The sequence below is a fragment of the Panthera onca genome, chromosome X, assembly GCF_046562875.1.
Source record: "Panthera onca isolate mPanOnc1 chromosome X, mPanOnc1 haplotype 2, whole genome shotgun sequence".
NCBI classification, from domain to species: domain Eukaryota; kingdom Metazoa; phylum Chordata; class Mammalia; order Carnivora; family Felidae; genus Panthera; species Panthera onca.
This window is the reverse complement of record NC_138357.1, coordinates 14,807,276-14,819,664: the sequence shown is the minus strand read 5'-3', so window position 1 is coordinate 14,819,664 and position 12,389 is coordinate 14,807,276.

The window sequence follows — 12,389 nt, the reverse complement described above, 5'->3', positions numbered from 1 at the left end:
TTGTTTTATTACAGTGACAACTACAACTCCTAAATAGTGTCGACCCGACCTGTTGAATTGGGACAGTGTATATTCTATTCCCATGTAGTTGGGCTTCCCCTGAGCGATGAACCTGGGGGAAAAAAAAACCCAACCCGCTGAACAAACCTCAACCAACTGTTCTGAGCTCACAGTGTTTTCCCAGAGGGACTCAGGGCCAGGTGCTGGGGAAGTCAGGGGAAAAATTCCAAGTCAAGGATTGATGGGGTGATTAGAAGGAAGGACTGGAGGCAGGAGTTGGGAGGAACAACAGCATTGGAACACCACTGGTTGGGTGAGAAAGGGAAAGACACAGCTAGAAATAGCCTCAAAGAAGAAAGGAGGGCCCCCAGACGTTGCAGCATAGAACATTACATGCCTGTTATTCAGGAGCCCCAAAGTGGTTCTTGGGGTAGACAAGTTGGCAGCTATTGATGAGGACGCTTAACAGAATCGTGGAATGTAGGTGTTATTAAAACACAAGTTGTCGTTAATTAACTGTGGTGTCAGAGAAGATGAAGACACTTCAGAGCAATTCTTCGAACTCCAGATACTGGATTTCTCATTTTCAATTTAACACCGGTAATCTAATGTAATCTGTGAGTGGCCATCATTCTATTTATTTGACGTGATTATGCCGTGATGAGGTATTGTAAAATCGCAGCCTGATAAGAGTATATGGCTATTGGGTTTTCTTAGATCCAGTTTTATTAAAATTTCTAAGTAGACTGATGATACTGTAATTTTTCACGAGAGGGAAAACGGCCCGTCTCCCTCTGATTTTTGTTGTTCATTTGCATCGAGAGTAGGAGTACAGGCCGGTCAAGAAAGACTATGATTCTTTGGTTCTTAGCTCCCTAAGATTTGACATTTTTATAGCCCCTAGAACAGCGTCGGTAGAATTTTGTTTTGTTTTGTTTTTGTTTTTCAGAACAAGAACTGTGTTCTTTCCGACAGGCAGTGGAGTATTATAATGGGATTATTTAAAAAGCCCTTGGAAAGGTGGGCTACAAAGTTGTGCGAGAGGCAGCTGCACTGTGATAATAATACCTCCTAGGGTTATTCCAGGGATTAACAACAACAACAACAAAATTTCTTAGGGTATCTAAGAAATACTGCATTTCATAAGCATAATGGCTAGATCAGGCACGTGGGTTTATGAACATAGCTATGAATATTTAAACACGTAAAATTAAAATGTTATTAAATGCCTGTTGTTCGTTATCTTCCAACGAAGGCACTTATTCTTGGATCAAAATAAGTTGTGTACTTAAAATCTGTAAGCATGCTAATTTAATGGTTTGCTGGTAATTCGATACAATTTTACTTTAGTCAACAGCTTGATTCTTACTATATTTAAGTTAAGTGACAATTTTACAGTGTGAAAATTGGCATTCACATTTAACAAAAGATGAAATCGGATGACGTCTTAAATTATTCAGTTCCCCCCACTAAATTTATGTTGGTATTACGTGAGTGTGACTATAGAATAATGAGGCCCATTTTCTTATGGGGCTTAGAAGCTAGCTTTGAAAGCCATTCTCAAAGAAGAGTCCCCAAAATGTTTTGACTGATGTCAGCATCCTTAGAATAAGTTTACAGACTCCCTAGGTGATGGCCTCGCTTAAGATAAAAACAAAAACCAAAAAACAAACAATGGCCACCAGTCTAATTACTTTACAGCCATACTTTTGGTTTTATTACGTCTGAAAGTGAAGAAATGCTCCATTACAGCATTATGAGATGCATTTTTTTCCCCTCAGGGCTAAGTCTATTCCTGGAGCAAAACAAAACAAAAACGCCAAACGCACTAAGCTCCTCCCAAATGAACTGTCTGGGTGGGAAGTGTTTCTTTCCTTCCCACTGACTTTGGGGGCTTGGAGCTTCCCAGACAGGCGGTACTGCTGAATGGTAACGGCTTTTGTACGGAGGCCTGGGAGACTTTTCAGGATTCCTTCCTCAACTGCTGTATCACTTTTGTCTATTTCCTTCTGACTTTGCCCGATTAGATGCGGGGGTCGGCCGTGCTCTGAGCGTTGGTTGTTAATTACTTAGCAAGAGCAAGGTTGTCTTAAACGACCAATTTCAAAACTGACGTCTAGGGCAGTGCTGTAGTGCCTCCCGTGGCCGCATCCTCCTGGAGGTGACATTACTCTAGAGTCCCAAGGATCAAATCAGTCAGCACAGTCTTTTCCGGTAAAATAGGAAGGTAGGGGTGGGGGTGCGGGGGCAGGCAGAAGAACACCCTCTTTGATTCTTAGAGAAGTGTTCCTGCTTCTGTTGCCTTTCCTGGGGGGGGGGGGGCGAGAAAAAAGACCTCTTTGTGTTTATATCAGGTCATCAGAAACTTCATGGGTGAAATGAGAAAAATGTTATTGCCAACAATTCCCTCTGTAAACGTCCCAGAGTCGACAAGGTAATGGGAGGCAATCTGTGGTACAGATAAATACATGCGTTTTAACATCTCGATACCAATCCAATGCATGGGAATTGCGTACAAATGATTCACGAACGTCACCCAGCCAGAACTGACACGGAGAAAGCTCACTCGTGTTGTGTTTTTGCAGCTAATCACCAGCAGAGTATGTAATTGGTTGGCCAGCTGGTAACATTTCTTGGGGGGACTTCGCCATTCTTTATAAAAAAAAAAACCAACAAAACATTTAGCCCGGGTATTCACTGAGATGTGACATCTTCCTGGTTGCGGTGATAACCCCAAACCAAAGGTGTTTCCTCAAGTCCTGACCATTGACGTATTAAATGAAGACGTTCAGTCGAGCAACACCAGTGACTTCAATTGATTCATCAGTCGCCAGTATCTTGCAGCCATCATGTTTCACTTTGCTAACAAGCTGGTACCCCCCATCTGATGCCAACAACCCCGGTATTTCAAACAAATGACATGTTCGATAAAGAAATCTTTTCAGAATCATTATGCACTTCGGCGTTTGTCTTTTCTTCCAGCGCAGCGTCTGTGCCTCGGTTCCAACAGGCCATCTATTCCTCGATCATTTCTGAGCCTTCCATGGTTTTTGAGCCTGATTTGCGGGTGTATCAAGGAGGTGAAATGAAGCTTCTTCCGCTGAATGTTATGTCGCTGAACACCACAACACCATGTTTCTGTCCCAGGCGCTAGATTTAATCTTGTGAATGAGACTGCAGGGAAACGTTCTCACCAGACTTTCCGCGAAGACATTGTTGTGCAGGCAACTGAGTGGGGGGAGGGGAGAGAAACCCTTATTTAGGAAAAACATGGAGGACAACTTTTTTGGATGGTCTTGGCTGTGGGTACTTGAAGGTTCATACTGCTTTTCGAAGTGTTGAAAGTTTCAGAGCTCTGAACCAGTGAAATGAAAATTCATATGGTCCCACCGGCCAAACATGGATGCAATTCATCAGTGAGCCCTGTTTAACGGCATAATTTGCTTTTGCGTGCATACAACTTAATCTCTACTTTGCATGTGTCCAGACTGCATGCATCTGGCCCCATTAGATTCCCTGTAATTGCATACTGACTGATCGTATCACACAACTATTTGAACGCCGAACTGAAGCCCAAATGCTTCTGGTTGGCCTTAGACTGTAATCACTTTGGATAAGTGAATAGTTGGAATGTACGACTTGAAAATCAGGACCCAGGACGAGAACGCCTCCCTACTGAAACAGCAACAGAGAGAAAAATCTAGGAACAACGTTGAATTTATAAACGAACCAGTATGGTTTTCTACTGGGCAGATACTAAATCAGAACACGAATCGGTAATCGCTAAGCACAAAATCCTGATTCGTGTTCCTCTCTTCTACACTTGCTCCTTGTGAGTGTTTGAAACCGAGCTTCCACGTACAGTATAAATGTGTTAAAATCAAATCATTTTGAAAAGGTAAGTGTGCAATTGTTTTCAAATTGCATTCATTTCTTTAAATGTGCGGCCTCGGGTATTTTGGGTTGGGGTTGGGGGTGGGGATCGATTCTGTAGCCCGCACTAATTGAAACTTATTTTGTGCATATATGGTGTTCAATAAAGGAAGCGTGATTTGCGTGTGCACGCATAGGCGTTGATTTCGATCAAAAGTATGTGTTCACGTGGGGGCGCCTGGGTGGCTCAGGCAAGTTTAGCTTCTGACTTGGGCCCGGGTCACGGTGTCGCGGTTCCGTTCGTGAGCCCGAGCCCCCGGGGGTCAGGCTCTGCGCTGCCAGCTCGGCGCCCGGAGCCCGCTGCGGATTCCGCGTCTCCCTCTCTCTCCGCCCCTCCCCTGCACTGGCTCTGGCTCTCTCTCCAAAATAAGTAAACGTTTACAAAATAAAAAAAAAAAAAAAAAAAAAAATTGAGTTCCCAGCAGTCTGGTGTTCGAAACTAGCGTTCCTGGTAGAATCAGGAGAGAACATTCTTTAGCTACAAGAGAGGGTGAGACCCATTTCTCCAGCGCTAGAAAAATATTGCAATTGCCGCACGTGGCTGGAACGAGTTTTACGTGTATCGTCCGGCATGAAAGCAGGGGAGACCTCACTGATCCTCACGTTGAGCATTGGCCTCAAGCGCGAGTGGCGCGTCCCGGGCTTTTCCGCTCTGAAATGGTTACACTCGGGGCACGATCTGACCACCACTGCACCAGTCCGGAAACTTCTCCGCTTGAAGCCTCGAGGAATGGTCTCAGGCAAGCCTTGCACTGCATGCCTCCTTGATTTCTTTAGGCGCTCTACAAGCCGGAGGAGAGAGAGCTATATCGAATCCAGCCAACACTTTGCTTGCATGGAATACCCCATGTGATTTAACCGACATTCTAGTTTTGCTTCTTTAGATATTTTCACGGAATTATGAAGGTCACAGGGCCACCTGATGTGTGTCTTGTGGATCACCTGTATCAAAATTTCTTGGGGGTGGTGGTGGGGGGAGGCAGCTGGTGGACCCAGTCAGTAGAGCATGCAACTCTTGATCTCAGGCTCCGTGAGTTCGAGCCCCGCGTTGGGCATGGAGCTTACTTTAAAAAAAAAAAAAAAAAAAAAAAAAAAAAACGCAACAACATGGGGCACCTGGATGGCTCAGTCGGTTAAGGGTCTGACCCTTGATTTTGGCTCAGGTCATGATCTCACGGACCTGATCTCACGGTTCTCAAGGTCGAGCCCTGCGTCAGGCTCTGCCCTGACAGCATGGATTCTCTCTCTCCCTCCGCTGCTCGCACGCCCTCTCTCTCTCGAAAGAAATAAATAAACCTTAAAAAATTATTTTTTCAAACAAATTTTAAAAACCCCACCGCAACATTTCTTGGACCCAGGATAGATAAAGGAAGTCAAACTTCACCTGGGGATATGCCTTTTCAACAAGTGTCCCAGGTGAATCTGATCTCTATGAAAGTTTTAGAACTATTTTCTAGAGAATGGCGGAAATCGAAATTCTTGGAACGCTTTGCCCCCGATTTATCTACTCGTTCACCAGTGGTCTTTTAAGGGTCAGCATCTCAAAATGGCCTGCTCCACTAATCAGCTGCAAAATGACTTTGGTCCACGGCAGATTTATTTCTCCACTGTGGACAGTTGTCTCAATTTCCTCTACTTCCATTCGCCAACCCTCCAGGGACACATAGATGTAGATCTGAGGACAAATTGGCATCTACACGCAGGAGGTAGATTCCTCAGCGTGTGTTTGTTTGATTTAACATTTAACTTCAATGCAAAACCCAAGTCTTTTCGTATTTCTGATCATTTCCCATTCATTATGCCAAAAGTCCTCCTCCACGTTTCTGCAGCTTTCTGTGTCAATGATCATGACATATTAAAAATGGTAACATTATAAATACCGTGCTGTCTTAAGATTTCTGGCATTTCCTGAATCGGAAAATAATGCTCTCACTTCTTCTGTAGTGGGAACAATAATCCTTTCACCTACCCTGTATTGCTTTTCGATAGACATTCCAACAGGTTTATTTGGAACAAAAAGCCAAGTCTAAACTTAACTTTTAGCATTACGGGTGCTAAAGGATTGCCTTTCCGTGATATTAAAGATGATGCCTTTTGAATGCAGCAAGTAGAGATAAATTAGTTCATCTGCATTTTGGGAGCGGTAGAGCATTCTCTGTCAAGTCTTTTCAATACAAGGAGCTCCCAACAAATAATGTTAGGTTCCACCGCAATTTCCTTTGAGGTTTTGGGTCATTACTTTTTAAAAATCAATCCACTCATTTATTTTCAAAGCGAACTCTACCCCCGACACGGGGCTCAAACTCACAACCGCGAGATCAAGAGTCACATGCTCTCCCAACTGAGCCAGCCATGAGGTTTTAGGTTCTTTTTAAACCCACAATTTATTTCTGTCTGGAATCGGTGCTAGTTGGAGTCTCTGGATTACCTCACAGGAGAATTTTTTGCCAATTCTCTTTCAACTTTAATTCACCAGGTAGCCAGATGATGGAACCATGATAGATAGTGTTTGTTGACCCAGCTACGGATGCCAAAGGCACACCTTGGCTCTCTTTCCCCAGCTCCCCGGACAAAGTGGGGGTGGTAATGGGAGAGGTAGGAAAAGAGAAGACCGTGCCCTCTTCTGTGTCACTGTCTTTTCCCATCCCCTTTAGGGTTTGGGTCGGGCTGAGGAGAAGTCTAAAATTGGAGTGTGCTTTGAAGTGGGCTTCTGATGTAGGAGCCAGCTTCTTTTCATTGTTGTGTTTTGTTTGTGTGTGTTTTTAAGTTTATTTATTTATTGAGAGAAAGAGAGGGAGAGGGAGAGAGAGAGAGAAAGAACGAGCAGGGGAGGGGAGGGGCAGAGAGAGAGAGGGAGACAGAGGATCCTAAGCGGGTTCTGCACTGACCGCAGAGTGCCCTACGTGGGGCTCGAACTCACCGGCTTCGGGATCGTGACCTGAGCTGGTCTGACACTTAACCAACTGAGCCACCCAGGCGCCCCTGATCCAGCATTTAACTGCAGGTGGGGAGCAGAGAAAGGGAACCAATTAGCATGTGGCTTGGAATTTGTAAGGCAGGAATTTTGTTTTCCGAGCCCCCTCCTCCTTTCCCTATTCTGCTTTGAGAAGCTCTCAATCTATCTCAGTTTAAAGCTTTGGTTTCCAAGTCAGACACAAAGTAAACCAGCTGAATCTCCCCCAAATTAGAGAATAAATAATGAAAGAGTGAAGGAAAAGTATTTTAGCAGTAATTATTTTTCACTCCCAGAAAAGAAACACTGCATGTTCGACTTCGTGTGTGTGTGTTTGTTTGTTTTTTGACCCATGCGCTTTCAAAACACGCACGTTTCCTCAAGACAGCACGTTAATTCATATCAAGCCTCTTCTATCTTGAGGACAAACTACAATAACGTTGACATAAACAGTGTTTGCAGAAAAGAATTGTACAAACTCAGAGAGCCCTATTTTTGTCTGTGGCTTCTGGCTTTTTTAGCTCTCTTTCTTTCTTTCTCTTAAGTCACCATTTCCTGAGAACATGTTGAGTGCATTATTTACTTAGATGTCAAGTTTGCTAAATCTGGCTCATCTAATAAAAGTAGCTCAAGCCGTCACATTTGTAGTTGTGTGGGGCTTAATTTCCGGCTGATTCTGTAAATCTTCCAATTCCTTTTCCTAATTTCGGGACCGATCTTTGTGTTTTTTCAGCGTCAGATTTCCTCCTAAAGGTGTCAGAACAGTATTTAGTGAGGCTTTCTTAGCCTTTGGATTGTGGAGGGGATTAAGGAGGTAGCTGATTGCTAATATCATCGCGTCCTCAGTAAACGGCCATCTTTCTAGTGGTGGTGCCTCCAAGTAGATTTCATTGGCCGTTTGCGAACTTCCCCGGATTTTTAAAGACTCTCCTTATTGTTCCATAAAATGCAATTTCCTTTGTCTTTTCAGTTCCCTTTCTGCTGTTTGCAGAATGGGGCTTAAAAGTAAGATAAAAGGCCTGATACTTTCCATCATAAAAAGTTGTAGTGACAGGTCGCACTAATTAAAGTGTAACAATGGGAAGATTAGTCTTTCGGTTAGCTTTGTGCTGAATCTATACAGTATTTTCCAGAGCCCTAATTCAGAACATATTGGAGCCCCAACATCTTTAAAATATAAACATTCACACATGGGTTTTATTACAATCTGCACACTAAATAGAGGCGCAGTAACAGTAAAGCTTTCGGAGTGCCGTACATGGGACAACTTCCCCTTTCGGTGCGATCCTTTTGGGGACTAACCGTTCCACTCGTGAAATCAGAAAGACTGGGCACACTGTGGTGCCAGGCGCCGGGGTTCATTCTGTCTGATGAGGTTCACGCTGGATTCTTTGGTATCAGAGAAGGAGAGCATATGTGCGTTTTACCGCGTGTGTTTCCCTCCCTCGATGAAAGAGCACATCTTCAACCCTGTATTAATAAAGTAATATTCCTTTCTTGTGGCTTCAATACCACCACAAGTGCCTAATGCATTATTGGAGCATTCGTAATCCCAAATATTTGAAGCTATTGAAAGGCATTTGATGTGTAAATCATGGGACCCAGTGGGTCTTTGTCATCTGGGGTCATAGGATCACATTTGTCTGAGTAGCATCTAGCCATGCGCTTTTCTGGAGATACAGAAATAGAAATGACCAGGGGCGCCTGGGCGGCTCAGTCGGTTAAGCACCTGACTTCGGCTCAGGTCACGCATGACCTCATGGTTTGTGAGTTCGAGCCCCGCATCGGGCTCTGTGCTGACAGCTCGGGGCCTGGAGGCTGCTTCAGATTCTGTGCCTCCCTCTCTCTCTGCCTCAACCCACTCGCATTCTGTCTGTCTCTCTCTCTCTCTCTCTCTCTCTCAAAAATAAATAAACATTAAAAGAAATTTTAAAAAGAAAGAGAAATAATCAAAAGAGATCTGGAAAAATCCAGCTGGAGGAGGGCTGATAGGAAAGGTCAGAGAATTGAGCAGGAGACAAAATACTCACGTTTGCATCAGGTTTTGAAAAAAATGGTTGAGTGTTTCAATATTTTTAAAATTAGTGATTATGTCCTCATCAAGAAAAAAAAAGTACATGCAATTCCTTGTTTTTGTTTAGACTTCTAGATGTGGTCCAAATCCCTGACTTGAATACAAGTTAAACATCTCTTATTTTCTTTCTTTTTTTTTTTTTTTTTGAAGATTTTACTTTTTTTTTTTAAAGTAATGCCTACACCCCACCTAGGACTCGAACTCACAACCCCGAGATTGAGGGTCGCATGCTCCACCCGCGGAGCCAGCCAGGTGCTCCTCCCTTATTTTCTTTAACACACCATTTTCAGAAGAGGTGCCTGATTCACGCTTTGTCATCTTTAATTTCAACAGCTTTCTCTGAGGCGTTATGCGAGCCGAGGTGTTCGAACCAGGCAGAAAAACATCGGCAGGTCTGACTGCAGTTCAGCGCTGAAGATACAATACTGTGGCTGTGTCCCCAGTCGGGATGGTTGCAGTGCTAACTCGTACATGTTTGTGTTCCTTAGAAACAAATTCAACACCTAACAGAAGAGTCCCGTGTAAGGTGACTGTAGTTCAGTCGCAAGGGGAGAGAGGAGACCAGAATCAGAAGAGACGCAAGAAAAGGAGCGCCAAGTGAAAAGTATGTTCATTTTGTATGCCAAGGACAGCTTACCTTTTCTTCACCTCTTTGGCTCTAGAAATGGACTTGGGAGGGTTGTGCTGACGGTTCTTCTTAGTGTTTTCATGATCAGTTCACTCTACTATCTTATACATCTTCCTCCTTCCTTCAAGTTTGAACTGTTGCCTCACCTGGACTATGGTCTCTCCAGCCTTCAGGCTCTCATCACTGGTTTTTTTGTTGTTTTTGTTTTTTTACCCCCAACTGTCAGATTGATCTTCCTAACACCTCACACCGTTCCTGTCACTTCTGTGCTCAAGAGCCTTCCATGGTGCCCCACTGCTTATCAGATTAAGTACCGATTTCACAGGCTTGACACACAAGGCCCTCCTCCCTTAGGCCGGTGCTGAATTTGCGGTATACCTTTCCATGCATCTCAGGGGCCAGTCAATACACTCCTTGGGAGGGAGTTAGAAATAACAGCTAGGAGAACATTCTCTGGGGAGCCAGATCAGACTTGCTTCTGCGTGACCCAGCTGTGTGGCCTCAGAACATCGGCTCACCCTTCTGAACCTGTTTTCGAAGCCCGAGAGATGTTGGTGCTCTTTAAGTAGCTCATGAGCCAGTGGGGGTGGGGGCAGTGGTAACGGATATTTGGGCCTAGATTTAAATGATAAAAGAGGGGCATCTGGGTGGCCCCGTTGGTTTAAGCGGCTGACTCTGGATTTCAGCTCAGGTCATGATCTCACGGTTCGGTTCGTGAAGGCGAGCCCCGCCTCGGGCTCCGTGCCGCCAGCCCAGAGCCTGCGTGGGATTCTCTCCCCCTCTCCCTGCCCCTCCCCTGATCGCTCCCTGTGTCTCAAAACTAAATAGATTTTTTAAAAAAACAAACCCACAAATGATAAAATCACTCTCAACAGTTTAGGGCAATAATACAAGAAGAGTTCCAAGTCTTAAGTCCATGGCTGAGCCATTGCCAGGCGAACAGGATAGGCCACAGCTCTTGTGATTCGTTGGAAGAAGACACACTGGTGGCCCGGGATGGTCAGGGAAGGCTTCCAGGAAGAAGAGGGATTTGAGCTGGGTAGATTTTAGGTAGGAAGAAAAGCGTGAGGGGGCTGGAAGGGACACCCTCCAAAGGTAGCAGGTCCTGGCTTTGTTTGGGGGAACTCTGCCTCAATGAGCAACTTTTGTCATAAGAAGCCTTTGTTCAGGAGGAAACTTACTTCAGAGTGAGATGCTAATCAATCTGTTTGGTGATGTAAATTGGGTTTAAACAAACTACTCTCCAATAGAGTTAAAGAATGTCCCTTTTTCTAAAGATGGATTAAGCTCGGATCCCCCCACCCCGAGATGGGTATGGCTTTTTGCCCTGGGATTTCTCTCTCAGTAGATTGGGAATTGAGATTAGTCTGTGGCAAGAGAGGTTTGAGCTTTCCTGGAACTGAGTTGGACCTGTGACAGCGCTGGCTAGGCCAGCTGAACGATGGCCCCCTTGGTATTATTTGAGACTAAACATACCAGCCTTTGGGCAATGGACTGTGGAGTCCTGATTATGGGGACATGAGGAGTGAGTGGGATTTCCCCAGGAGGAAATTAAGAATCTCAGTGCCAACCACTCTGGGGTGGGGAAGTGGGCCGGCCATCTTAGCCGGCGGGACGGGAGGGGTGGCTCCTTTGGCGGGAGCCGAGGGGAGCTGGATCTGGAAATCCCTGGCATGAGACTTCCTGAAGATTCCTGTCGGTGTGGATTTTGAAGCCAGCACCTGCTAGAAGGATCCTGCCAGGAGGTGGGCTGGGAACCGAGTGTGGACTTTCCGTCATAAGCTGGTCGTCGAAAGCTACTACCTCAGTTGTCTCTCTGCCCCCCCTCCAGGTGTTCTGTAAAGTTCCGTTTAAAGGTCCAGAACTGGGGGTGCCTGGGTGGCTTCGTCGGCTGAGCGTCTGACTCCAGCTCAGCTCGTGATCTCGTGGTTCGTGGGTTCAAGCTCCGCGTCGGGCTCTGTGCTGTCAGTGCAGAGCCTGCTTCGGATCCTGTCTCCTTCTCTCTCTTCCCCTCCCCCACTTGCTCTCTCTCTCTCTTTCTCTCAAAAATAAATAAACATTAAAAAAATAAAGTTCCAGAACTGGAGTGAAGGAGTTAGGAGGAGCAGAGTCCTCTCCTTGAGGTAGGAGTAGGGGTGCTCTCTGAAATAGGTTCTTCCAGAGTTTCTTAGTGCCAGAGATTCTGATTCTGTACGTCTGGGGCGAGATTCTGGAACTCAAACTCAAGTGATTCAGACACACGGTCAGGCTTGGGATCCACTTCTCTAGGCTGAAAAGATCACCCCCACTCCTTAGCGGGGGGGGGGGTTCTATGAAACGTTAGGTTACCTCTAACTCGATGGAGCGCAGTTGTGAAAGCAGCACAAGATGCAGAGTCTTTTCCTATGTTTGACTCTCAATCACTTTGATAGTTTACAACAAGAAAATGTGCGTGGCGGTGTAAAACAGAACCACACACGGTAAAGATGAAACAAAATGGAGGGGGGAAATTGTGCCCTGGCCACCCCCCTCACGGGGCTCCCAGAACCAAATGTTTCTCATCCAAAAAGAGTCTACGAAAGTGGGATTCAAGGTCGCGAGTTTGAGCGCCATTTTGGATTTTGAAGCCAGCCGGGTGTAGAGCTTACTGAAAAAGGAAACCTTAAAAAAATAAAACAAAATAATGGCAAATGTTATGAGAAAACATACTTGTGCAAATTAAATCTCCTATGACAGGGGCGCCTGGGTGGCTCAGTCGGTTGGGCGGCCGACTTCGGCTCAGGTCACGATCTCGCGGTCCGTGAGTTCAAGCCCCGCGTCGG